This window comes from Carettochelys insculpta, chromosome 5, assembly GCF_033958435.1.
Source record: "Carettochelys insculpta isolate YL-2023 chromosome 5, ASM3395843v1, whole genome shotgun sequence".
Classification (NCBI taxonomy): domain Eukaryota; kingdom Metazoa; phylum Chordata; order Testudines; family Carettochelyidae; genus Carettochelys; species Carettochelys insculpta.
In genome coordinates, this window is record NC_134141.1 from 63,352,418 (window position 1) to 63,379,447 (window position 27,030).

The 27,030-nt window shown below is 40.7% G+C and overlaps 1 long non-coding RNA gene across 3 annotated transcripts in view; it reads left to right on the top strand.

Moving 5' to 3' along the window:
* LOC142013112 (uncharacterized) overlaps positions 1–19,698 on the top strand; it is a 35,437-nt gene extending 15,739 nt beyond the window's left edge. The window contains exons 3-5 of one of the 3 annotated variants that reach the window (XR_012645547.1): positions 10,759–10,866; positions 11,311–11,393; positions 19,573–19,698. This is a non-coding gene — a long non-coding RNA (uncharacterized LOC142013112). The remainder of the gene's footprint in view (positions 1–10,758; positions 10,867–11,310; positions 11,394–19,572) is intronic. The other 2 variants (XR_012645548.1, XR_012645549.1) reach the window with 2 other exon arrangements.
* Positions 19,699–27,030: the final 7,332 nt, after the last annotated feature.

Here is a 27,030-nt window from a genome sequence, read left to right on the forward strand (position 1 = left end):
CCAAAAAGTTTTTTCTTCTGTATGAACATAACCAAAATTTCCATTGGTTTGGATTACATTAGACAGGTTGAGGGGACCATGCGAATTGAAGGGATAAAAATTGGATCCTGACATAAAAAGTTTGCTCAGTCCCGTCTAACATATATTAGTAATCAAAGCACAGATTATGTCTGATGATTTCTAAAGTAAAAGGAGGGCCAGAGAGGGAGCGCATTGGTACAGCCGCTTTGCATTTTGTGTATTTCTCTTTGGTTTCCATTACGCAACATTATACTTCTCTGGCTCTGCATTTCATCTGGCATCATGCTGCAGCTGTTCTTTATTCCTCCCCATCTGAAGACTCAAACTCCCAACTGTAACAAGATGAAAAAGCCCTAAATGAACCAAACAGGATTTTCCTTTCGTTTACCATCTTCCTGACATTCCCTTTTGCGCTTGAAAAAAAGAATAGCAAGTTAATTCATTATTTTTTTGTTTTGTTTGCTCAACACTTTTTCAAGGGACAGGATGTTGTCTGATCTTCCACTTCCCTCAACACCTGGTGACCACTGGAATTGATTTCATTAGGTTTCAAATATAAACCTATCCTTATAAATCCATCTTGTTTGACAGTGTTTCCCTCCATCACAAGGCTTCTATATTCAGCAGAGATTAAAGTCAATGGAAATAAGCACCTAAATACTTTTGAGAAGGGAGGCCAGAATGGCCCCACCAACTCTTCTGTCCAGGGTCCTGCATTTTTCAAGGAAGGCACGTGGGCAGGCTGAACTGAGTGTGGTCAGTGGATAGATTCTGCTAGTAGGAGCTTTTCAACTGGAGAGAATGTCAACAAAACAGAACATTTCCTGTTTCTTGTAGTTTTATCTGAGGGCTGTTTCCCTAAGTCCATTAAAATGGAAGATTCCCACTTGGCATTTCAGCTAGTCTTTCCAACTGTGTTGAAGACACCTTAATCATAACCTTTAGTGATACACTGTTCTGCAAAATAAGGTGCAATGATTAGAACGTCTTCAGTTACAATAAAGTTTCCCTTTCCAGGAGATTTAGAAGAAATGACAGCATATATGCATTTAGCTAAATACTTATGAAGCTACATCTTCTTAAGAAACATTTGTTCTGTAGGATAAATCTTTCTTACACTGGATTTGTAATTTACTAGGTATTAATTACAAGGGAGCCCTTCATGACAGAAAGTGCAGAGTCCCACACGTGGGATTTTTTTAAAGTGCTGAGTATTGTTACAGCTTTTCTTCCATTGAAATCAGCGGTAAATGCATATTGCTTTCCAGCTTCAAGGGAGCACAGATATCCCTTCTGATTTTTTCTTGAATGAGTTGAAAAAGACTGATTGATGTTCAGATAGCAGTGCCACAAAAAAGTGAAGAGTCAGTTTTAAAAGCTGGGTGGTGATAATAGGTCATTGATTTTTAAGCAAAATTTCCCATTGAAGTCAGTGAAGATTTTAGCTTAATATGTCTCAATGTAGTTAGACCTGGGAAAGGTTGTTATTACTGAATGAGAGCTGGGACACCTTAGACATTGCATAGTAGAACGAATCTCCTTAGGAAGTCCTTGTTGCTCATTGCTCCTGCCAAGCAGGCAACTCTGCTTGTTTTTTCCTGAAAGAAAATGGATCAGAAAACAAGCAAAATGTGGAAGCTGCCAACCAACTTCAGTGGTGTTGAGACAGAATCCAGAAAAAATAATGCCATGAAGGTAGACTGTGGAGTAGGGTTATCCTCTGGTTTGTCCTCCAACTTTTCTTTTCATCTTCTTGTAATGGGTGGAAAACCTGTTCTGCCCTTCTTTCCCCTGTTCCTCATGGGGAAGGAAGCATATGGCTCTTTATATCTGACTTATCTATCTAATAAAAAAAAAGTATCCTGCGTTACATGCCTTTCAAAGTGTGTGTGTGGAGGCAGAGTAGGACTTCAGTACTTCAAGGAAAAGTTGATTGTTAGGAGGGTTGTGGAGCTTCTCTGTGGAATCAGGATTTCTAGAGCAGTGGTAGATTCTTTCTGCAGTCCTTCATCCCACATCTTGGGTGGAATACTCTGAAGTGGTCTGCAACTCATCAAAAGTTGGAGTCTTTTGCATTCCAACTAGTTGGTGATCTTTATCACAGAAAGAAATAAAAATCTGGCACACCATCTTCGATCCAGAAATTCCAGACTGTACAGCAGTATGTGAACTTTTGTGAGTCTGCTTGAGATCAAGATTTTCTTTTTTCAGACATGGTTCAGGAAAAGATAGAAAAGAAGTAATAGCCTTTTCTACTTTCTTTTTTTTTTTAAAAGAGGCCTGAGGAATCCAGATAAGCCCTTTAACGAGAATATGCATTCTGAAGTTGTTCTTACGCTATGTGTGAGAGAGACATCTAGATCGCTGCTTCTCCGAAAGCTAGATTGGGACAGCATTTGAAAGATGCTGCTCGCAGGCCACACAAATTAGGAGTGGGGAGCAACTGCTCCCCTTTGCCACTTCTTTGCTGCTGATTTTTGTAGCTCTTTGACTGCTGTTATTAATGTCTTGCCAATTAACAGGTGTGTTGTGAACAAGACATGAGAAGTCATTCATCTGCTCCACTCTGCGCTGGTTAGGCCTCAGCTGGAGTATTGTATCCAGTTCTGGACACCACAGTTCAAGAAAGATGTGGAGAAATTAGAGAGGGTCCAGAAAAGAGCAACAAGAATGATTAAAGGTCTAGAGAATGTTACCTATGAAAAAAGGCTGAAAGAATTGGGCTTGTTTAGTTTGGAAAAGAGAAGATTGAGCGGTGACATGACAGCCGTGTTCAGGTATCTAAAAGGGTGTCATAGGGAAGAGGGAGAAAAACTTGTTCTTTTTGGCCTCTGAGGATAGGACAAAAGGCAATGGACTTAAATTGCAGCAAGGGAGGTTTAGGTTGGACATTAGGAAAAAGTTCCTAACTGTCAGGGTGGTCAAACAGTAGAATAAATTGCCAAGGGATGTTGTGGAATCTCCATCTCTGGAGATATTTAAGAACAGGTTAGATAGATGTCTATCAGGGATGGTTTAGACAGTACTTGGTCCTGCCATTGGTGCAGGGGGCTGGACTCAATGGCCTCTCGAGCTCCCTTCCAGTCCTAGTATTCTATGATTCTGTGAAATGTTGTTAGAAGAAGGTAATACATAGTGTCTTCAGTAGTTGTTGTTTATAAAGGTGAAGGAATTCTATAAGGGGAAGGATGATGGCTCTCAGTCAGTATGATCATCTTCCGTGGGAGTTGTGGATCCTCAGATGGCTGATAAGAACTATTATTGAGCCACAAGCTCTGTTACAGAGAGGACAGACGTTTTCAGCTCTGGCAGATGGCTGCTGACTATGACTGGAAGCCAGTCTCTCTTCCCTCCTGTGCCTCTTGTCCTCCTCAGCTCGTTGGCAGGCAAGTTCAAAACGCAGGGGACCATTGCATGGGACGTCTCTCCATTGTGAGTTATCCTGGGTGAGTGTCTCCCAAGTGTCAACCTCAGTATTGCACTTCTTTAAGTTATCCTTCAAGTAGTCCTTAATGCTTCCATTGTCCTACATTATGGTACCCTTATTTCAGCTGAGAGAACAGGATCTGTTTTGGGAGGAGATGATCTGGCGTCCATACCGTAATAAAGGGGAAAGAGACATTAGCGTGAAGGGATAGGTGAGAGTGTTAGGGCTCTGATGCACTGGGTAACTCTTCCTTTCTGTAAGGGTGCATCTACACTTGCATTCCTGTTTTGAAAGGGGTATGCAAATGAGGTAAATCAAATGCAAAGGAGGTACAAATTTGCATATTTGGCACCTCATTTGCACATTCTAATTTCAAAAGAGCTTCTTTCAAAAGAAGAAAGCGCAGATGCTGCTCTTTTGAAAGTAAACCCATCTTTGAAAGAATCCTTCTTCCCTTTGTTTAATGGGAAGAAGGATTCTTTCGAAGATGGGGTTTACTTTCAAAGGAGCAGCATCTACACTGGCTTTCTTCCTTCAATAGAAGCTCTTTCGAAATTAGAATATGCACGTGATGTAAAATATGCAAATGTTGCCTTGTTTGTGTTTTCAGTTTACCTCATTTGCATACCTCTTTAGAAAGAGGAATGCAAGTGTAGATGCACCCTGATGCTTTGAGGATTTTCAGTTTACATATTTCTTGAGGTGAATGCAAAAAAAAAAGTTCTGTGAACTATTGTCTATATTTTTTTGCTGTTAAAAGGGGTAGAAGAAAGCAATATTGTACCCCGTTGCTGCAATGATGCTCAGCTGTGGTCAGCCCTTGCTCTGTTCTGATATTATTGTCTTTATTTTAATTTTTATTGCGGAACAAATTTTTAAGTTTTTTCTTAAATTTGGAGTTTTAGGTTTTAACTTAGTTTCTGTGTTAAATTAATAAACACCCAATTACAAACTGAGGCCAAGCCCCAGGCAATATTTGATAGCAACTTGAAAGACTGATTTTTTGCAAAAGTTCCTAGACTGATGGCTTCCTTTTTCTTCTGATTTACTAAGACGTTAGGTATGATGCTTTGCATCTCACCCAATTGTGCTCAAAACAAAAAAATATAGTATTATGAAGACATTGAATAAGACGCTTAAGAAAATGTTTATGAATGTTTATGAATGTTTATGTTTATGAAATGTTTATAAATGTTTATGAAGCCACTCATGTGGCTTGGGGTTCAACTCTTATTTTCTTGTTGCTTAAGTCAAGCTTTCACATGTGCAGTAACTTCCAAAAAACGTGCCAAGAACTGATAATATTTTAATGTGAACCAATGTTGTAGTGGGGTGCGTTTATCTATAGTATGTGCCTCATGTTAGCAACTAGACTGTTGTAAGACTTTTCTCTGACTACATTCTGGAATATAACTTTTCTCACTTTTATGTCTTTGTGTATCTGTCCCTGAAATTCCTTATTTCAGGCTGTATGCCAATCAAAAGTTTTCTGTGCTTTTATAGTGCCCTATTAATGTGCATCTCTGAATGTCTGTGCAATTTCATATGGCTGGTGAAACACCGGTGTTTAGGTTTCAGATGGCACTGTAAATATAAAGAATGCAGTTTTTCATTGGTTTTGACTGATCTTGAGTCATGGATGTGAATCTTTTCCATACCAGGATCTCCTTTCCCATTTAATTGGACTGTAGGTATGTCTTTTTTCACACTTAGCAGTATAGGAGAGGCAAGGTGATTATGACCCCAACATTGAGAATAACATAAGAATTGTCATAACAATTGGCATATCAGGTGTAGGGAAAGAATTTTGCCCTGATCAGAGTGAGTGTGACCTTGATTTTCTTCAGCTCCATGGAGTGTGAGTCACTGGCCAGGATTATGTCAAATCTCTGCCACTCTAGGGGTTTCGGTCCCCCCTATTCTCTGCCTGGGGAGCATAATAATTTAGCTGCCTCTGTCATAGTTTGGTTACTGGATTTAACTCTCTACGGCTACGTCTACACGTGAAGCCAACATCAAAATAGCTTATTTCGATGAATAACGTCTACACGTCCTCCAGGGCTGGCAACGTCGATGTTCAACTTTGACGTTGCGCAGCACCACATCGAAATAGGCTCTGCGAGGGTACATCTACACGCCAAAGTAGCACACATCGAAATAAGGGTGCTAGGCACAGCTGCAGACAGGGTCACAGGGCGGACTCAACAGCAAGCCGCTCCCTTAAAGGGCCCCTCCCAGACACAGTTGCACTAAACAACACAAGATACACAGAGCCGACAACTGGTTGCAGACCCTGTGCCTGCAGCATGGATCCCCAGCTGCCGCAGCAGCAGCCAGAAGCCCTGGGCTAAGGGCTGCTGCCCACGGTGACCATAGAGCCCCGCAGGGGCTGGAGAGAGAGCGTCTCTCAATCCCCCAGCTGATGGCTGCCATGGAGGACCCGGCAATTTCGACGTTGCAGGACGCGGATCGTCTACACGGTCCCTACTTCGACGTTGAACGTCGAAGTAGGGCGCTATTCCAATCCCCTCATGAGGTTAGCGACTTCGATGTCTCACCGCCTAACGTCGAAGTTAACTTCGAAATAGCGCCTGACGCGTGTAGCCGCGACGGGCGCTATTTTGAAGTTAGTGCCGCTACTTCGAAGTAGCGTGCACGTGTAGACACAGCTTACCTGTGATAAATAAATGATCCCAAAAGAGTTAAATAATGATCCCAAAAGACTCATTGTTTTAATCTTTCAGTTTCTTAAAAGGGTGTATCTCCTCTGCCTGTGTACCATATCAGTCTTACACATTACAGTAGTCACTTCAACAAATAATGGACTCTTCATTCTAGCAAAGGAAAACTCCCTTTGCTGCCTCCCCGTGCAGTTGTCCTGATAGGTTATAAAAACTGTCTTCAACTTACCTTCTCCCTGCATGCATGGGAGAAGAGATGACTTGGCAATATGACTGGGACAGGGCGTGTTTAAAAATCCAGGATACATCAAACCAACTGAGAAAGGAGTTTGCAAAGTCAGGGGAGTCAGGGGAAACTCCTTACCAGCAGCTCTTTCCTGATTACAGCAGAGAAACTGTAGTTTGAGTCCCTCAGATAACCTCACCTGTGCTTCTGTCTTGCAAGAAACCCTGTCCTGAACACACAGGTAAAATCAATTCCTTGAATTCTGCCAATAGCCAGTGTGTTTCCTGTAGTTCCACATTGCCTTCAGTTTGAGTGCTCTCAAAATATAGCCCTATATTGGAGCGTGATAATAACAAAAAGTCTAGTAAGGATTCCAAATGAAATGGTTGCACTTTCCTCACCAACTGCAAATGAAAAAAAAAGCCTTTTGTTCTGTTTGCTACCTTCCCACACAGTAGTAGGTGTGGTACTAACTATGCTTTTGTGCTACAAACCATAGTGACATTCTGGCAGATGCTTTAGTTCATTTGGGGACAGATTACTTGCCAATTTACCAATATAATCCCAATCTCATCAGGACTGAGCCTTTGTTAGTTTACACGGATTGATGCCCCAGCTGCAGACAGTGGATAATCCATTCTAGTGCCACATGCATGACAGCAGAATGACATTTGCATTTTTTGTGTTACCAGTAACACATGGACTGCAGTACCATCCAATAGCCCTTTTGGGAAAGAGCATGACAAGGGTATATTCAAAAATCATGGGTGGAACAGCAGAACTATATAGTATTCCAGCAGCACTGAAAGCAGAGGTAAAAGAATCTCTTTGCACCTACTCAAGACGACTCAGTGTATGCATCCCGGGACCACGTTAGCTTTGTGGGCCACAGTGTTGTACTATGAAATCATAGTCTGATGCTTATCCACCATCCACCTAGCTGACATTCTTACATACCAGATGTTTACAGTTAGACATGTTAAAAATACTTGCTTGTGCCAGCTCACCAAATGCTCCAGATTGCTCTGTTATCAGCTACCTGTCCTCTTCATTACAGATCACTCTTTCAGTTTATCTGCAAACTATCAGGGATGATTTTATTTCCTTATAGATCATTGATAAAAGTGGTAGCATAAGGACCAAAAACCAATCTCTGAGAAGCATACTAGTAATATACCCATTGATGATGTTACCCTGGTTTACAGTTATTTTTTGAGACTTAGATTTATGGTCCACGTACTTTTTATATCGTGCTAGGCTTTTATTTTAAGTGAAATTGTATGTGGTACTAAGTCAAATGCCTTAGCATTTTACATCAGTGCTATTATCTTATCAAGCAAACTTGCAATCTCATCAAAAAGATATGAAGTGTGATCCTATCAAATTATTTTCCATAAATCCATTTTTATTTGCATTAATTATATTATCACCTTTAATCTTTTATTGCTTGAGTCCAATATCAACTTGTCTATTATCTTGCCCTGAAACAATGTTAGAATGACAGGCCTATAACTATCCTAGTTGTATCATTTACAATGTTTAAATATTGGCATAATGTTAGCTTTCTTCAAGTATTCTGGAAATTTTCCAAGAGTCCAAGATTTACTGAAAGTCATCATTAATGGTAAAGTGGTCATCTGAGCCAGCTCTTTAAAAACTCCTGAATTCAAGTTCTCTGGACCAGTCGATTAGAAATGTCTAACTCCAATAGCTGTTGTTTATCATCCTTCCTAGATACCAGTGAAATGAAAAGAATTTTATCATGTGATAACATTAGCTTTTTTCCCCAAATATAGAACAGATATTTCTCGAACACTTCTACCTCTTCCGGATTATTATTGATTTCCATTTCCATCTAATAATGGATCATTATTGTTATTAGGATACTTTTTGTTCTTAATATAGTTAAACTCTTTTTATTGTCCTCTGCTGACCATAGAGTTACCCTTTTGTCCCTTTGTTTCCCTAATCAAGGTACTGCAGTTCCTAGCTTCTTATTCGTATTAATTACTTGCCACTTCCCCTTTCCCTCTAAGTATGCTCACTTTTTAACCAATAGGATGTTTTTCCTGCATTACAGCTTTTTGGGGACATCTAGGAGAATGTTCTTAAATAATTCTCTATCCATGTTTTTCTGATTAAAATTTTCTCCAGGGTGTTGTGGCTCATAATTGTATTAACCTCTGTGAAAAATTATACCCATTTTATAGATGCATAGAGACAGTAAGATGACCCTGACATCTTGGTTTGACACTCTAATCAGTAAACAAAATGGCATTGCTCTGAAATCAGAGGCTACAGTTATACTATCAAGTTTTGCTGACAAAACCCCAGTTTTGTCCACAAAACTGGTGGAACGTCCACACACAAAATGCATTTTGTCAACAGTTTGTGGACAAAACTTAGCACTTTCACCAGCAGCATTCCACCTCAAAGCCATGAGGCATAATGCTGCTGTCAAAAACTTCTGTTGAAAAAAACGCTGTGTGGATGCTCTGGTGGGGCCTTCTCTCGACAGACATGGCATCCAGAACAACGGGCAGCTCTGTCTACTGTGCTTCCGGGTGCCTGTTTTGTCGAGAGAGTAGCTGGGCAGTCCATCTGCTCTGTCAACAGAGTAGAGTGCTCTCCCGATTGGCTTTTGTGTGTGGCTGCCCTCTGTCAACAGAAGTTTTGTTGGGAAATCTCTTCCAACAGTGACTTCTGTTGACAGATTGCTGTAGCGTAACTGTAGCCAGAGTATTGTCAGAGCAGAAACTGCTTTAGGATTGTTCCTAAATGCATTTCCTTCTCCCCCACCTCTCACTTTGCAGAATGTTCCATAATAATGTTTCATTTAAAATTCTTTGGTAATTTAAAAAATGAGAAGTCCTGTGGCACCTTATAGACTAACACATATATTGGAGCAAAGACCCATTTGGTCAGATGTGCAGACAGAGTGCAAAGAGGCACATATTATCTATCTATCTAGATATCTATCTAGATATAAGATAGATAGATGGATGCATTTGATGAAGCGGGTCTTTGCTTATTCTCCAATATATCTGTTAGTCTAAAAGGTGCCACAGGACTCCTCAACGGATACAGACTAACACAGCTACCTGTCCGATACCTAATAATTTAATCAAGGTGTAATTAATTCCATTGTTACTGCAATAATCTTAAATACATGACCTCACAAAATAATATAAATGCTATTCTGGTTTTAATATGCAGATGATGTTGAATGAATTAATAGAGCCAAATTCCCACATGACTTGAAGGGTGATTTAAATTACAGTGAGAGTGATTTTTTTAATTTAAATCAGCCAGGTTTCAATGAGTGTAGGTGATGGATTGTTTATAGCCAAGCCCTTAGATGCAACCACATCTGCTCCAGTCTTACTGACAGAGACTAAAAACTTGAAGATCACTGCCAGGCATTTGCAAAACTTAATTACCCCCCGGGAGGAGGAAAAATACAGATTGACAGGGCCAGATGAATACCTAGAAACCAGCTACTTCTAGATAGGCCCAAAAGGTCACTAACAGAACACCTATAGCCTCCAACTCAAACCCCTCCGGCTCATTATCAACAATCTATAACGTGTACGGGAACATGATGTTACGCTCCGAGAGGCTCTGGATGAGAGGCTCGTTCTCTTGTACAATCACCTAACCTCAGGAAAATTCTCCCTAGCAACCACACGCCATATCACAGAAATACTAACCCCGGAACTTTTCCTTGCAACAAACCTCATTGCCAACATTATCCACATATTTATTCTGGAGATACCATCACTGGACCTAACCATACCAGTTACACAATCAGCGGCTCATATTCCTCTACCTCCACTAATGTTATGTATACTATCACATGCCAGCAATGCCCCTCACTGTGTATTTTGGACAGACTGGACAGTCACTTCATCCAAGAATGAATGGACACAAATCAGACATCAAGTCTGAATAAACACACATCTATCAGTGAGCACTTCAACAGAGTAGGCCATAGTATTAAAGACCTGAGAATCTGTGTCCTACAACAAAGAGACTTTAACACCAGATTACAAAGGGAGACATCTGAACTGGAATTTATTCTCAAATTCGACACTTTGCACTTGGCCTTAATAGAGATAGCCGTTACCTTACACATTACAAAGACAGCTTCCCCATCTTTGATATTCACAGTGATCTCAGACAAGTCACTTAACTTAATAGACACTTGCAGTAAGTAATTTACCCCCTGCCCTTTGCTCCCCACAGCTGATTTGTCAGTTTTCACGTCAGTTTCTTTGTTTTCATTTTCTAGCTGTTATATATTCGTCATGCCAGTTCATTTTCAGCACTAGTTCCAGATCTGGAGAATTGGGTCTTCCCCACAAAAGCTCATCACCTAATAAAATATTTTGTTAATCTTTAAGGTGCTACATGACTGCTTTTTCGTTTTCTGGGTCCCAGGGCTGCCTGCTCCCCAGAATTTCTTCCCCAAGCCAACATGGCCAGGGGAAAAAAGGTGCACTGCATAGCATGTAAGTAGTGGTGCCACAGATTGTCATTTGCAGGAAATTCATGTACACAGTTGCTTTAGCCAAATGCCAATAAAGCCATATTACTGTTATGACTATCATGTCTTTTGGTGTCTCCATTCTCTCCCTGCTTTCCTCCCCCTCCACAAAACAATACCGTTGGCATGACTAATAGAATATCACCTTCTACACAAAGTGATACAATTCAGTTGGTGTACTCTAAAGGGCAGATGCTGCTTTCACACCTACTCCAAATTGCACTAACTCCCATGGGGTTCCTTTGGTGTTAACTGGGAAGAGAATCTGGCTCTGTGTCTATGAAGCAAGACTTCCAGAAGTTCAATCTCAGTATTGTACTAACGAAATCTGTCACATGACTACCATGAGATCACATGCTGAACATCTCTGCTTAATACAACATAAACCTACACATTTATGTTCCGACAGGTGTATCAGCCAAGGTTAGCAATTTGGGTCAGCCAGGAACTCTTCCCAACTAGCCAAGGGGATGGAGGATTTCCTAAGGTAAGGTAATTTCCATATTTATCCTTAACTAATTTTCTCTCATCCAAAGAGGCACAATTTATTAAGCTTGCAAGCACTATATAAATAATGGGATTGTGAAAGTTAAGCTTATTTAAGATTATTTAAACTAGAGATTCTCAGCCCAGGTGTGATGTGGGATAGTGATTACATGCAAAAAGCTCGAATAATTCAGTGGTTAGAAATGAAAATACAGGGGAGGAGGGTCCAAATACCAGGATGCAATGCCAGTCACTCAGCCGTGGCCCAACTGCCTCTCTATCATGACAGAAGGGTGGTCAGGCCACATTTGAATGAGTACTCTTTCAACCTGGCATACAGTTCGGAACAACACTCACATTTGGCTTTCTCTTTGTTGGAGGTGGGGCTCCATGGAAAAAAATAACATTAAGGTGTGGTATCAGTTTAAAAAGTTTGAGAAATCCTGGCTTAAGCTGTCTCCAACTCCTATGGTTTTATCATTCACATTTTTCTTAAAGCCCCAACTCCTAGAGTCAGATAATTACATTAGAATCTGAGCTTTCATTTAAAAATAAAAATGTTTTAACCCTCATGTTTTCAGAGAGTAACTTGAAAACCAGAAGGGAAGTAAAAGATTCCAACATTTATGAAAGTCTTGTGTGTTTTTAAGCCAGTCTCATGACCTTTTTTTTTAAATGTTCAGTATTGGTAATATTAGAATAGCAACCAATTAAAAGAAAGATTCAACTCTCAAGTGGTTACAAACTCTAATACAAGAGGAGAAAATTCTTTTTTGCATTTGCCAGGATTTTGCATTTTTGTCTTGCCTTCTTTAAATAGAAGTTGCATAGTTTGACTAAATATAAATTTTAGTTGTGTTTGAGAAGTAGAAAATATGTTAAAGTGTATCATATCTGCCAGTATTTAAGTGATTTTACTCTGTCACTTTGAGATAAACTCAAAATTGGATAAGAAATTTGAGTAGCAAAATGAAACAGTTATTCAAAAGCCTGAGAGCATATTTATTTCATTCCCATGTCCTTGTTTTCTAATGACTTGAAATCTGGCAGCAAAGTTGGCAAGTAAGCAAAGTAGAGAAAAATGGAAAACTGTTTAGAGTATGATTTTTACTATCTAGACTGAGAAATCCAGATGGGACAGCAGAGTTTTGTGCACAGGAAAATGCACAATTTCCGTGCTTCTTTTAAGGAAAGAATAAAATTAATTACAGTTCCCCTCCACTTAACGAGATTTGCAAACTCTCCTTCTGTGTGAGCTTGCATCTTTTAAAATTAATATATGTGGCAATGAGCTAGCACAGAGACAGTTGTTACCATTTTCTCAAAATACTGTTAAAAACAGAAAAAAGGACTCAAAATACTGTCAGAAGTTCTCCAAGTAGGCCAGTAGCAATGCTAGGTGAAGATGGACTTGTACATAGAAGGCTAGTTTTCCATAGCTTAGCCACATCTACGCGAAATGAATTTATGCAGTGTTATTGTAGCCAGATCAATTGCAAGACATTAGAGAGACATGGTGGGAGAAATAATATCTGCGTGACCTGAAAGACACGTCTCAATCACTAACAGAAGTTTGTCCAATATAAAAAGATATTACCTTACCTACCTCATCTCTCTAGGGCCGTTTCTACACAGGCCACTTCCTTCAGAAGTGGCATGCTAATACACGGAGTGAAAGATGCTACTGAGGCACAGATACAAATTCTCCGTGCCTCATTAGCATAACATCACGTGATTTGGAGTCTGGAAGACCGTTCTTCCAGACTCCAAAGCGCCGTCTGGAAGCACGGCCGCCAGGGGAGGTCCTTCTTCCGGAGGCCCCTTCCCAATAATTTTCAGGAAGAAGGGGCCTCCGGAAGAAGGACTTCCTTCCAGAGGACCCCCCCGGGGGCCACGCTTCTACACGGCGTTTTGCAGTCCGGAAGAATGGTCTTCCAGACTCCCAAATCACGTGACGTTATGCTAATGAGGCACGGGGAATTTGTATCCGTGCCTCATTAGCATCTTTTGCTCCATGTGTTAGCATGCCACTTCCGAAGGAAGTGGCCTGTGTAGAAACAGCCTATGAAATTAATTTAATAGAGTCACGTATCTCTAAAAGAAAATTGTTGCAGATCACACAGTTGTTGTACTCATACTGCCCTAGTTGGCAATTTTTCTTTATGAAAATTGTTGTGTTAAACCTCTGTTCACATTTAAACAGGTTTGTCCTAGATCACAAGGTGAAAGTTATGATTACGTCAATGAAAGAACAACCTTCATTGCTCCTGGACTTGTGAATAACTGGAGTTCTTATATGGCACCTGCCATATAGTAACCTTTCAACATTTGGCCTAGCACTGAAAAAGTTAACAAAATTGCTTAAGGTTTTTGACATAGCTGGAAGTATGACATTTTATTTATCACCTTAACTCTTTGTTTCCTTATTTTTCCTCTTGGGTCCATTAGCACTAGATTTATCTAGAACTTCAAAAGATGTTTTGGTATGTTTGGAAGGATCAGTATTTAGAACTATCCCCAAGTTTGCTCTGATAACAAGGTCTCAAATGCAAGTGAATATTGATGTGTATAGTCTGTTTTTCTGCAGAAATGAGATTCAGCAGAAACAGAATGGCTATGGTTACACTAGTGAGTTTTGCCGACAAAACCCCAGTTTTGTTGAGAAAGCTGGTGGAACATCCACGCACAAAATGTGCTTTGTCGACAGTACGTGGACAAAACTCAGCACTTTGGCTATCAGTGTTCTGCCTCTCAGCCATGAGGCATGACGCTGCTGTCAACAGATTCTGTTGACAAAAAAGCTGTGTGGTTGCTCTGGGAGGAGCCTTTTCTCCACAGACAGAGCAGACGGAACAATGGGCAGCCCTGTCTGCTGTGCTTCCTGGTGCCTGTTTTGTCAAGAGGGCGGCCACGCTTCTCTGTCGATAGAGTGGAGCGCTCTCCCGATTGGCTTTTGTGTGTGGCTGCACTCTGGCAACAGAAATTTTGCTGGGAAATCTTTTCTGTTAGTGACTTCTCTTGACAGAGCACTGTAGTGTAACCTTAGCCAGAGTGTTTGGAATCCAATTCTTTGCCTCAGGTGTAGAAAGTTAGCCAGAGTAAAGTGGTGAAGGACTGAGCACTTTTCCCCTGTCATCTTCAATTTAACAGCTTCATGAACTCTTTACTAATCCCAAGCAGCGTGACTTAATTAATGGGAGAATAATAATAAAGTGAATAGAGTTTTGAACTCATAATTGCAGATAAAAACACCTTTTCTTTCTCGTGGAATGAGCAAGTACACAGCGCCATATTAAATAGAGAGGATGTATTTCCAGACTCAGAAGGGTCACATGGGATTTTCTGTTTTATGATTATATGGCAGAATTTCAGGACTGAGATTGTTTTCACAGCTGAAGAGGAACTGCCCAACACAAAGCTTTTGGAAACATGCCCAGATCTTTGGTCTCTGTGTGTGTTTACGTGTGTACGTTTCTATTTTTCTTCCCATACCTTGTGTTGATACATAAGCAACATATTAGTGAAGAATAAAGTAAAGCAGAAACATTAGTTCAGCTGGGGTTTTTGTGAAGTGGAAGTTGTTTGTGTCTGTGTAGTCACTAGAGCTCGACAAGTCATGCTTAATTCTGAAGCTTTCTCCCCGGCACAATTCCCATTTCTACTCCAGGAAGGACAGAGGGTAAAATTTTTCTTTCCCCACCAAGCCCAGCTAGCTATTTTTGGGTCAGAGATTGTTCCATCAGGTCTCTGGGAAAGGGAGTATCTGCAGATTGGGTGCATTGCTGCTCCCACCACATAGCCTAAGAGAAGCCTCTGATCAATGGATTTTCCCCCCTCCTCGTGCCACCCCAACATCTAGTTATATCTACTTCATCACCCTGGTAGTGTTGCCAACGTTCTAACTGCACAAAACCAACTCCTTGCCCTGACCATTTCCACAGAAACCATCCCCCATTCACTTTATCCCCCACCTCTCACTCATTCTCCCCACCCCTCACTTACTTTCACTGGATTGGGGCAGGCACTTGGCGTGTGTGCGTGAATGGGGTGTGGGCTCTGGGGTGCAGCCAGGCAGGAGGTGTTTAGGGCACAGAAGGGCGTGAGGGTAACACACTGCAGATGGCAATTTGGAGGCAGGAGGGGGCTCAGAGCTGGGGTGGAGCATGGGGTGCAGGCTCTGTTAGGGAGTTATGGAGCAGGGGGCCTCAGGGCTGGGGAGGGATGCATGATCTGGGAGAGATTTTGGGTGCAGGAAGGGGTCAGAGCTGTGGTAGGGAGGTAGGGTGTAGGAGACGGTAAAGGGGGGGCAGGCTTTGGGAGGGAGTTTGGATGCAGAGGGGGCTCAGGGCTAGGATAGGGGTTGGGGTCTGGGCTCTGGCTGGCAAACACTCCTGAAACTGGCTTGCATGACCAGTTGCTAGGCAGAGGCACCAGGGGGCGCCACACACCACCCTGTCCGCAGGTGTTGCCCCCTGTAGCTCCCAGTGGCTGTGGTTTTCAGCCAATGAGAGCTGCAGAGGTTGTGCTTGGGGTGGGGACATCATACACAGCCTCGCTGGCCACCCCTGTTCCTAGGAGCTGGACATGCCAGTTGTTTCTGGGAGCTACATGGAACCAGGCCAGGCCAGGCCAGGCAGGGAGCCTGCCTTAATCCTGCTGTGCCACCGACAGGACTGTAGTGGTCTGCCAGGGTCCCTTTTTAATGGGGCAGTCTCAGTTTTTCAGGGCCCTTCTCCCTGTCCTCTGGAGGAGATAAGCCCCATGTCACACTGATGGTGGTGCTGCTTAGAAAAGATTTCTCAAATAATGGTATTTCCTACAGCCTTGGCCCCTTGTTCTCCCCATAGAGCAGAGGACAGCATTTGCCTAAGTAAGGAAGTCAATGGCTGTGACAGTAGGGCCCACTAATGCTCCTAGATGTTTGAGCATAGAGGCCAATGGGCACTACATGTATCTGAAAGCAGACCATAGCGTGTTACTATGCTTGTCATTGTCTGTACTTCCAAGAAGATCGACCTGGTCAGGGTCAGGGTCAGGGTCAGGGTCAGGGTCAGGTTTGATCTTCCAGAGTTCAATTTTGCATGTCTAGTAAAGACATGCAAAATCGATCTCTCTGAGGTTGGCAGTCAACCCCTGTACTCCACGCTAAATCAATGGGGACTAGAGGCTAGGGCTATACTAGAGAAATAAGTCAATTTCTGATATGTCGATTCCAGCTACGCAAATGCCATAACTAGAATTGCATATCTGAAATCAACTTATTTCCCTAATATAGACATAGCCTTAGACTGGATAGAGACAGTAGGAAGGTTGCGGAATAGATGAGTTTAACACAGCTAGATACGTTTAATATGAAAAACCTGATATGAATTATGGTTTTATTGGCTTTGAAGCCAGAAATAATCCTCTTGTCATTTTTTGATAATCAGATTCAGTTCACGGAGATATGTCTTAATTTAGGAGTTTACACTTTTATTGTTGGAAGGAAATAGAGAGAGCGGCATCAGACACCAATGGGCGCAGAGCCCACGGTGATGGATGATGATGATGAATTTCATTGTCAAAAAGACTGAACTCAAGTCCGTATATTGAAAGGGGACTCGGATTTCTGAAGTAAGCTTTCAAGAAAATATGATCTTTTTCTTTTAACCTGTTCAGTGTCCTTCTCCTAAGTGTTATGGCTCCTTCATCCTGTCATTTTAGTTCTCTTAAAAAAACACCACAGCAAAGCCAAACACAGATTTTTTAAAGTTGTTTCTAACAACAATCAACATTCTAGCCACAAATAAAAAAACTGGTGTTACTAATTGTACAGGCTTTCCATTGTAATGCTCCATTTGGCAGTCCATCACGGTCCAGCAAAATACTGAATTACATATGTTTAACTTCAAAGCATGCATAAATGTGTGACTGGGGAGCCAGGGGAGCCAACTGAGTTTACTCAGTTTGGGCCAAACTTCAGAGAATGGAGCAGGCAACCCCCAAAGCTGTTGACTATTCCAATATTTAAATTTAGCAGACCAGCCCCCAACAGTTTTTATAATGCTGTACTAGTTACCCAGAAATCAACAACACAGTTCCTTAAAGCAATCCAGCCTTAAGCCTCCACCCAGACACACAAGTCAAATATAATGAGGACTTCGGAAGAGCTTCCTCCTCATATGAGAAAGTTCTACCAACCCCAAAGGATCAGACCCATTACCAAGTTAATGAATGTTTCAGATCGTGTGCAAATACACACAGCCAGTTCTTATTAAACTAAACACTATAAAAAGGAAAGAGAGACTATTAGTTAAAAGATTAATATACATACAGGCATAAATATAGTACAATTCTGAGATCTGATTCGTAATAGAGATGGTGAGCTTTGTAGTTGCATGGAGTTCTTTTAGAATTTAGTCCATTGGTTATAGTCCGAGATATTCCAGCTGAGGGCTGGGATCTCAATCCTTATTGCTTAGGCTTCCACTGCCCAAAACTTTAAATGGACCTGAGATTAAAAAAAATGATCAGGTCCCAAGGGTCTTATAGTCTTCTAGCAGCCTCTTGAATGTGAGGTGAACAGTAGGCTTTGATGTAACCTTCTATTTTCCAAATCCATTAAGAAGATTAATCTAAATGTTATTATTTCCTTTTGATCTCTGAATCAACAGACAGGAATCGCCCTTTTACACTTATAAGTAAACACCTACAAACAGTGTTACTTCTAACAACATGGGTTTAGATTTCAGAGGTCTAGCCTATCTAGCATACTTGTAACACGTTTCTACAGGTTGAGCTGGGGTCATTTAGCTTGCAGGATGGTTAACACTTTCTGGCTTTCTGTCATATTTGGGATAAGATTTGTTGCAAATAAGTAACAGTGGTAGCAACAATGATTTTTATGGTCATAATTTAATCAGTGTCACAGAATGCTTTGCTGCTTTGGGCCCTAATTATCGTGGTGTTTAAATATTTGAGATGTGTAAATGATTTTTTTCAGTAAAATATTATTGGATAAGCATTCATTAGCGAATACTAGGTGTCTGAATAAATAACCAAGTTAAAAGGATAAGAGTGTTATGTTAAGCTGTAAGATACATTACACCAACAATGTGATCTTTTACAATTCAGACAGTTTTTTGCGTCCCAAAGTATGTGCGGCATTAGGACAGAGTCTGGTGTTAAAAAAATTGGTAGACAAGTTAAAGTGAATTTTATGTGCTCCTAGATTATTGGTCTTAACAAGTGGTGACAGGAAGCAATCTACTTCAGGGGTTTTTGGTGAAAAGAGGTTATGGGTTAGATTTTCACAGTCCCCTCAACTTAGTCTGTAAATTTATGCCCACAAGTTTCAAATACACAGATAGAACCTGCATCTGAGTGAGTGAAAGAGAGAAAGAATTCAGGTATTTTGCCATCTGGCTAAATTATGTAAATGCCTGTTTGATTGCCAGTCGGCAACACGTGCGAGATGTGCACATGCAGAGATAGGCCTAGATTGCCCTCAGCTTTTGCGTAGGTGCATGTGTGGACTCATCTTTCTGCCTCCCTGTTTCCCTCCTGCACCAGTCTGGTTTGCAGTCTTCGAGTTGGGAAAGCAAAGGAGCTTCTCCTTACTGTTCTTCCAGGGGCAAACACTGCGTAAGAAATGACAGGGAGGAGGAGACCCTCTGTGTAAGCAGCCCACAGAATTATCTGGGTGTGTTGAGAGCAGGGAGCAGACTGCACCCCTTTGAGGGATACCATAGTGTAGCATCTGCACCACCTGGGTACCGTGAGGCGCTGAAGGATGGATTTTAGCTTCTAAAACATACCCGCCCCCTCCAAACTCCTCCTGGGATGGGTTGATTCTGCACTGGCTCCAATGCATGTGGGCCAGAGGCTGAATTCTATCACCTGGCCTCTAGCGGTGTGTGCTGATAAGTGAATCTTTGGAGTCTGCCGGACACAGTGGCCCAGCTAAAAATAAAACAAAGACATAAAAATTCCAAACAGAAGCTTCAAGGCTTCTGGAGCTGTTTCAAACAATCCTTTTCCCTCCATGGAACTGATATTTATATTTCAGTTGACCGTGCCTAATATGTAAACCACATTTACAAGGCTTTAGAAGTCCAAGGATATGTGGGGGTGGGCGAGGGAGAGTAATGCATTTAACAGCTTCTGTGCAAGCGCAGCTAACTTTTTTTCTGTCCTCCTCATGCAGGGAGATCTTACTATCCCAAAGGAAGTTAATCGCAAGAAGAACAATGCGACTGAAGCTGCATTTCTGACTCCAGCAAGTGGCTATGGATATCATTTCACTGAAATCAATTACCTCTACTCTTTTTAATCATAATTCCTCCATTTGTATTCCATATGGTATATGGGTGTTGATGAGGTCATGGTGTCATATATCGGGAATTGTTTCTGTGTAAATCATCAAGTATAAGAAGAAACTATGGGACTCTGAGCCTTGCTTTAGAGAATTACAGTGGATAAATGTGTATCGTACAAACCGTTTTTAACATTCTGACTCAAGCTTTCAGAATTTCACACTGTGAATCCATGTTTACCAACATTACAGGTGGGCCTTCAGGCCTGGTTCTGCCACAACGTCTTCCACTACTCAAACTCCACCGCTGACATGCAACCGGTAAATTGCTGCCTCTCCATTTCCATCATTCTGAATTGCTTCTTGCAGAGGCTGAGAGTCCCTCTTTTTCCCCCATTTAGATGTAACAAGCCTAGTAGTTTATTTTCATCAATTGTCTGTATATCTCTATATTTTATCCATGTACTCTTTTGATGTATAGAAGTAGTATGAAACTCATGGTTTCCTTGTGGTAAGTGATTGAGATGCTGCCACGGGATTTGAGACACTGATGAATGGTGCTATTTTGGACTTTAAACATGCTCCTTGGCAAGGTAGCTCTGATGGAGTTATTTTTTATTTCCATGTTCTGAGAAGGTGTTGGTACTTTGTTTTCCTGAATGTTGTTCTTAAGATGGGACTGACTTGTTTCCTTGTGTCTTCAGTGTGGCTTTCTTATTCAGTGTTGTAGGGTGAGTAACTACTAATAGAGTAAAAGTGAGGGACTGGATCAGGGTATACTCACAAACATTCAACTCTAGTGGGAGCAATCACAAAACTGTAAGTTAAGTAAGTCTCCTTTCTGTCTCCTTTCCATGTATCTTAGAAAATGACGAGCAATAATTTTCCAATAGCCTTTGGAAATTTTTATACTTTTGGGGGTGGAGGAGAAAAAGCTTTGTTTGAAAAAAGGGGCACATTTTTAAAATCCTGTTAAAATAGGTGATGTGGTAGGCATGAAATGGGGATTTTTTTTCTGTTAACTTCTAAAGGAGACACTCTTATAAAAGGCAAAGGGTATATTTCAGTATCAAACTGTAGATTTTACATTTTTGTTCTTGCTCCCAGGGAATTAGGAAAAAACAAAAGAAAAAAAACCCCAGTACCATCTACTCATGGAATGTTGTTGTGTTAGACACAGTCTGAAAGCCCACCTTAATTTTTTTATATAACTCTGTCTTTTAGCTCTTCCTTTTACAGGGCAGGCCTTGTTCTGAACTGTTTTACCTTTTGACTGTTAAATACCAATGCATGCACTGCACTGCTTAGGTCCACCCCATCCCCTTTCTTGTAAGGTTTCTTTTCTAATAGATTAGATGCATCAATTGTGCTGTATATAGAGCAAGAAGCAGTACTCAGCAATTGTGGCATTTATGTATAGTTGCAGTTGTGTACTGTTGAAAATGCAGGCTTTTGTAACAGTGTAATCTCTAATATTGCGCTGCAAGTACCCGATGTATTTTAGCTATTTTAGTAGGATTTGCTGAATAAATATGCAAGCTCTGAGGGTAACCATGTCATCTCTGTGGTTTCCTTACCGTAAGGGGAGAACTGCGTTATGGGTTTTTGTACCAGTCTTCTAAGTGACTTTTATGGATTTCAAAAATGTCTAGAGGTGTGACAATGCCATTGGAACTGTTATCTGCTAAACAGTGACTTTTGTTACACAGTGTAGTAGATGGGGGACATGCCCAATATAAGCTTCTGAGCTATGCCACTTATTTAGCTTCGTACATTGCATGGACAAATGTACAGACCGAGCAACACAAAATTTATGTTGATTTAAAAACCTTTAATGTTAGTTTTCATTCATAGTCCTTTAGGTTGACCTGAAGTAGAAAATATTATTCTCTTGTATGTCAAATATTCACTATTACGGAAAGTGAAACATTCAATTTCATTTATATTCTGCCGTAGCATCGTACAGAAAGGATGTATCTGCTGTGCTTTGTGCCTGTAAGAGAACAATTCATGGTGGATTGGGTGAGATTGGATTCTGGTTGTCATTTTTAACACATACTTGAAACTGAAAACATGGGTTCATGTGCACAGCAAGCACAAAATATTTATAACATGTCAACAGATGTCTTTGCACTTTCTGAGCAGAGATAGTGCTGAATGAAACTAGAAAACTTTCTAAAGCTTTGACTGAACTTTTTCTGCCCTGGGCTGATTGGTTATTTGCTCCAACCCTCCCCATCTCTCATTACCTCAGTGTCACTCTTCTTATCCTCTTCTCCAACCTTTCCTGTTCTGTTAGGCCTTTCCCTTCAGCTTATGCCCACCCAGTGCCTTTTCTATATGGAAAACTAAAAAAAAAAAGAAGACCCGGTAGTCAGCTGTCTCTGTGCCCCTCCCACTTCCCCCAGCCAGTCGCATGGCTGGGGCTGCCCAGGTGCTGGTACTCAGTACAGGCAAGTACCAGCACAAAAAAAACACTGTGCCCCATAACTAAACATACCTCTGCTGCCCCAAAAGCATGAAACTAACATGCAATTTTCTGCCATCACACTGCTCACCTTGCTTCTGCGTTAGACCCCTTTCCACACACCGCAAGTTTGTTTTGTCTAGTTAGATTACAAAAGCTTCTGGGGGACAGGGAGTGTCTTTGTCTGTACAGACTAGCACAGTGGGGTCCTGGCCTGTGACTGGGGTTCTTAATACAGATGAGCTCGTTCTACACTACAGAGTTCTGTCAACAAAAGAGGCCCTCTATCGACAGAACTAGGGAGTGTCCGCACTACAAATATGTGTCTGTCGAGAATCTGTGGACAGAACACAGCATATTTCCCGGCGGAGGTCTGTCTCGACCATACGAGGCATAGCGCCTCTGTTGACAGATTCTGTGGGCAAAAAAATAGTGTAGATGCTCCAGAGGGTGGGGGGGACCCTCTGTCGACAGAGGGAGCTTCTGGTTCACTGGGCTGCCCTGTTTGCAGAGCTTCCGGTTGGCTGTTCTGCCAACAGAGGGCTAGGCAGTCTGGCAGCTCTCTGTCGACAGAGGGCATTGACGGGGAGCCTGTATTTGGTGTGGATGTCTTCTATAGACGGAAGTTCTATGGGGGAAATATCTGTCGACAGTGATGTCTGTCAGCACAACTCTAGTGTAGACACAGCTTTTCTGTTTTCCTTGGGTTGATAAAAAACAGCCTTTAGAAAGTCAGTGGATCTAATACTTGATAAATAGTTTCTTTCTGAGTAGGCGCTGGGGCAGGGGAATAATTTTAAGTTATACACACCAAACAAAGTGTGTTAGTTTCAGGTGCATTTAGCATTGAACTCAGGAATCAATGAATTAAAAAAGGGAGCTACATTTATACAAGCTGAGGAGCTGTCCCTTTATATTTTCTAGTCCCTGTGCCAAGTTCATCTCTGGTATCATTCCAGTCAATATAATTCATTATTCTCTCGTGGTAGAATGATGCCAGAGATTAATTTGGGCCAGCGTCTTTGCCTGTTTGATAAAACCAACAGTTGCCCCCTCTCCCCACTCCACAATCCCACCTCCACATTCACCCAAGAGCTAGCTCTGTTGGAGTCAGTGGACTGTGGTGAGTTTGGAATTAAGTTGGCCTATTCTGTTTCAGAAAGTAACATACTGATCGATCACTAAAGGATGATTGATTTAGTGTGTGTGGACAGCATGTGCAAGAATCATAGGACAGTAAAAGCAGCAGCAAAGACTATCAGGTCAAGAATCTTTATAATAAAGAATGAAGAATCCTTAGATAGTATTTTTTCAACCTGGCTGAAACACAGTAGAACAGACTACCCCCGAAAAGCAATTATTATGTATGTCAATACATGCATGTAAAAGGTCCTGTCTTTCTTGCCCTCTCTCTCTCTCTGTCTCTGACACACACATGGCTGTAACAGATTTTTCTATCTTACAGAAATAGAGATGTGGCAATTTTCATGCACTTGTCTTTTGATAGAGGTGTTTTTTTTTTTGTTTTTGTTTTACATGCACAAAAGATGAACTACGATGTTTAAAACATCTCATCATCAGTTTTATAAGATTTCAGAATTTAACTGCCCTATTGGCAATTGCTGAAAATGTGTAATTAGCACTGAGATTTTAAGGAAACTGATTTCAAGACTTTAGACGAGCAAATGATTGAAAAAGCGTAGTGTGCAATCTATCATTTATTGACACAATATACAATAAAACAAACGTAAGCTCATCTCTAGGGTCTCAAAACTACTTGAGTAATACAGGTCTGTTCATTAGACAGGTTAATAAGAATTTCAGGAGCTCGTTATGGTCAAGTGGATAGATCAGGAAATTTGGGTTGTATTCTGTTAATGATGTACCCTCCAGTAATGGAAAGTCAGTTAGCTTTTCTGCCTCAGCATTGTCATTTGTAAAATGGAAACTATGTTTATTAGAGCTGTTGGGAAAACAAAGTTTCCATTTTGTGAAGAGTTTTGAGATGTCAACATTTTTTTTGTTTGTTTGTTCTGTATTGGAATGAAATCTAAACCTTTCACATTAGAATAGCTAATAACCCAGTGATGAGGGCAATCACACAGGAGACCAAGACTGTCACCCTACTCTGCTCTCTTTGGGTCTCCCTATCACGCAGTTATAGGGAGACTAAGTTATAGGGTGAGTCTCACTCAGTCACATGTTGGAGCTGTTTCACTTAGCACAAATAATTACCTATTAACTGGGTTAGGGAGAAACTAAGATGGGAGATTAAGGTTTGGGTGAGTGCCCTTATACCTGGCTTTTTGATTACTGTTAGGGGTTTCTTTCATTTTGAGTTGAACCTTTCCTAAATGTTACATTAAATCAGATAAATTTCTGGGAAAAAAAAAGTTCTGACATAAAAGTGTTCTCAGACATTCCCTTGGAGCACCCATACTTACTATTTTTGAGACAAGTACTACGTAAAGCTGGAGATATTTAAGAACAGGTTAGATAGATGTCTATCGGGGATGGTTTAGATAGTACTTGGTCCTGCCATTGGGGCAGGGGGCTGGACTCGATGGCCTCTCGAGGTCCCTTCCAGTCCTAGTGTTCTATGATTCTATGAAATGCTACATGTTATTATTTTTGAATTAAAAATAGAAACAAATCTATCAAAATTGCATTTGTTACGAAATTCCAGTTGTTATTCACCACCAAAAAAGCAAAATTATCATAATTTGACCCAATTAATAAAAGATAAATAAATACAACTATTACTCATCAGATCATGAAGTTTTACTACAGAAGAAATCAATAGGAACTAGGTTAAAATAGCTTTTTATTTTCATTAGATTAGAAAAATCAAATAACTTAATTTCCCATTGTTAAAAACTAACGTACATGTAATGTGATATAATCTTAATACCTATCATTACAAAATTTAAACCAAAACTGCTTTTTATGTCATACTTGAGTTTTATGTCATAATTGAGTTAGCTGAGTTTATTTAGCAAAAAAGCGTGGAATATTAAATATCTTATAACTATAACAAGTAAATGCAACTAGGCTATTTTCTAGATCAGTTTCAAACGAAAGAGCAAATTTAAATAAAACATTATGTTCAAATTCTAGTGAAATGAAATTAAGTAACCAGTCCTCTTCTGCACTACTTCCCTAATTGGGCTATTGAAAAAATCCACTATTTCATCATATTCATGGTACTCATGGCCCTCCCAAAAGAACCTCTTAAGAAGCAGAGCTTCTTGGAAAAACCCATTGTTGCCTGTTTAAAAACAAAACAAATTGAAAGAAAAATTTTGAAACTAAAAAACTTAGCAATTGTACAGGACAATTTCTTCAAAAAAGAAATGAAACATTTTTAGTTTACTTTCAAAACATTTAGAAACATTTAACTTTTGTTTTTATTTGTTGGTTTTATTTTTTAAATTGAAAGTTTTTTGGCTTTTCATTTTATTACAAGATTTTTCAGGGTTATTTCATCTTTTCCTCCAATTAGAGGAAAGTGATAAAAGTGTGTGAACTTGGGAAATAACTTTAAAAAAACCTTTTCCAACTGGAAAAAGAAGTGAGGAAGGGAGGAAAAGAACAAAACTGAAACAGAAAACCAAAATGTTGTGGTTTCCAAAAGTCATATAAGATGACAGCTTGAAAGAACACTTTTCAGTTTTCTAGTTGGGGAAGTTTAAAATTTACATGTGAAAAATTGATTTTTTTTAATATTGTGATTTTAACGAAATTACATTTTCCTCCTATAAAAATTTTAGCTGAAAGTTTATTCGACTTTAAAGCTCAGACTCATAGTTCATGATTATTAGCGCTATTTAAAAGACAACACTGATTACGTGGCAAAGTAACAGCTGTATGGATTGGCATCCAAAACGAGTGCATTCTAGTTTTAGATGTACAGTAGTAACGATTTCAGAAATAGCTGCTAGAGTTAAAATGAGTGACATTGCCGCAATCGGCAGTTATGTCTGGAGGTAAAATAATCTTTGAAAGGGAGAGCACTGCACTCTTTCAGCTTTAGCAGATGAAGGCGGAATAAGGGGACTGTGGGAAGAGGAAGGAAAGAATGGAAATTTTGAATGAGAAGAGAGACTCAGGAAACTTGGGGGAGGGGGAAGGAGTCCTAGAAAAAAAGTAAGGCTGCGTCTACAGTACAAGATAATATCCATTTTAAAGCATTTAGCCTCATTTTACCAAGTGCTTGTCTTCACTGTAAATTCCATTAGCTCTATTTATGGAGCACTAAAGTTGACATAATAGCAACATCATAAAATCCTAACCTGAGAGCGGTACTGTCAGGTCGAATCTAAAATTCCAAGTGAAGGGTCGTGAGGAAGCGCCATGTCTTTAAATCGAATTCTTTAGCCTCCACAGATGTCCTATCTGTGCTCCGCAGTGCCTCACAGTCCTCCGCTCTGGCCGCTTCCCATCTCCACTGCTCTCAGGTGCACAGGAATTAGGCAACAGGAAGACCATTTCAGTTCAGTGCCTGGAAACCCGTGTCTTTAGGATAATGCTTGTGTCTACCTCTGCTAGCTGTCTTTTTTTTTTTTCTGTGCTGTCTGGTACCAGCCACTGCTCCTGCACCATGTGGCAGATAGGCTGTGGGTGCGGGTTGTGCTTGTATGATACGACAAGAAACTTCTTTTCAGCTGTTTACAATTTGTCCTACCCCCCACATCCCCTCCCTTGTCTACCCCAGAGGTGCCTCTTGGTCTGGAACTTTCCTGCGCCCAGTCATGTCATGTGGCTTGAGCCCAAACCAATAAAAGGATGTGCTGAACATGCTGCCACGCAGCTTGTGTGCAGTGAGCGTCCTGGAGCCACCTGGAGGCAGTCTTGCTCGGTGGCTAAAGAGTCTCAAAGGTTGG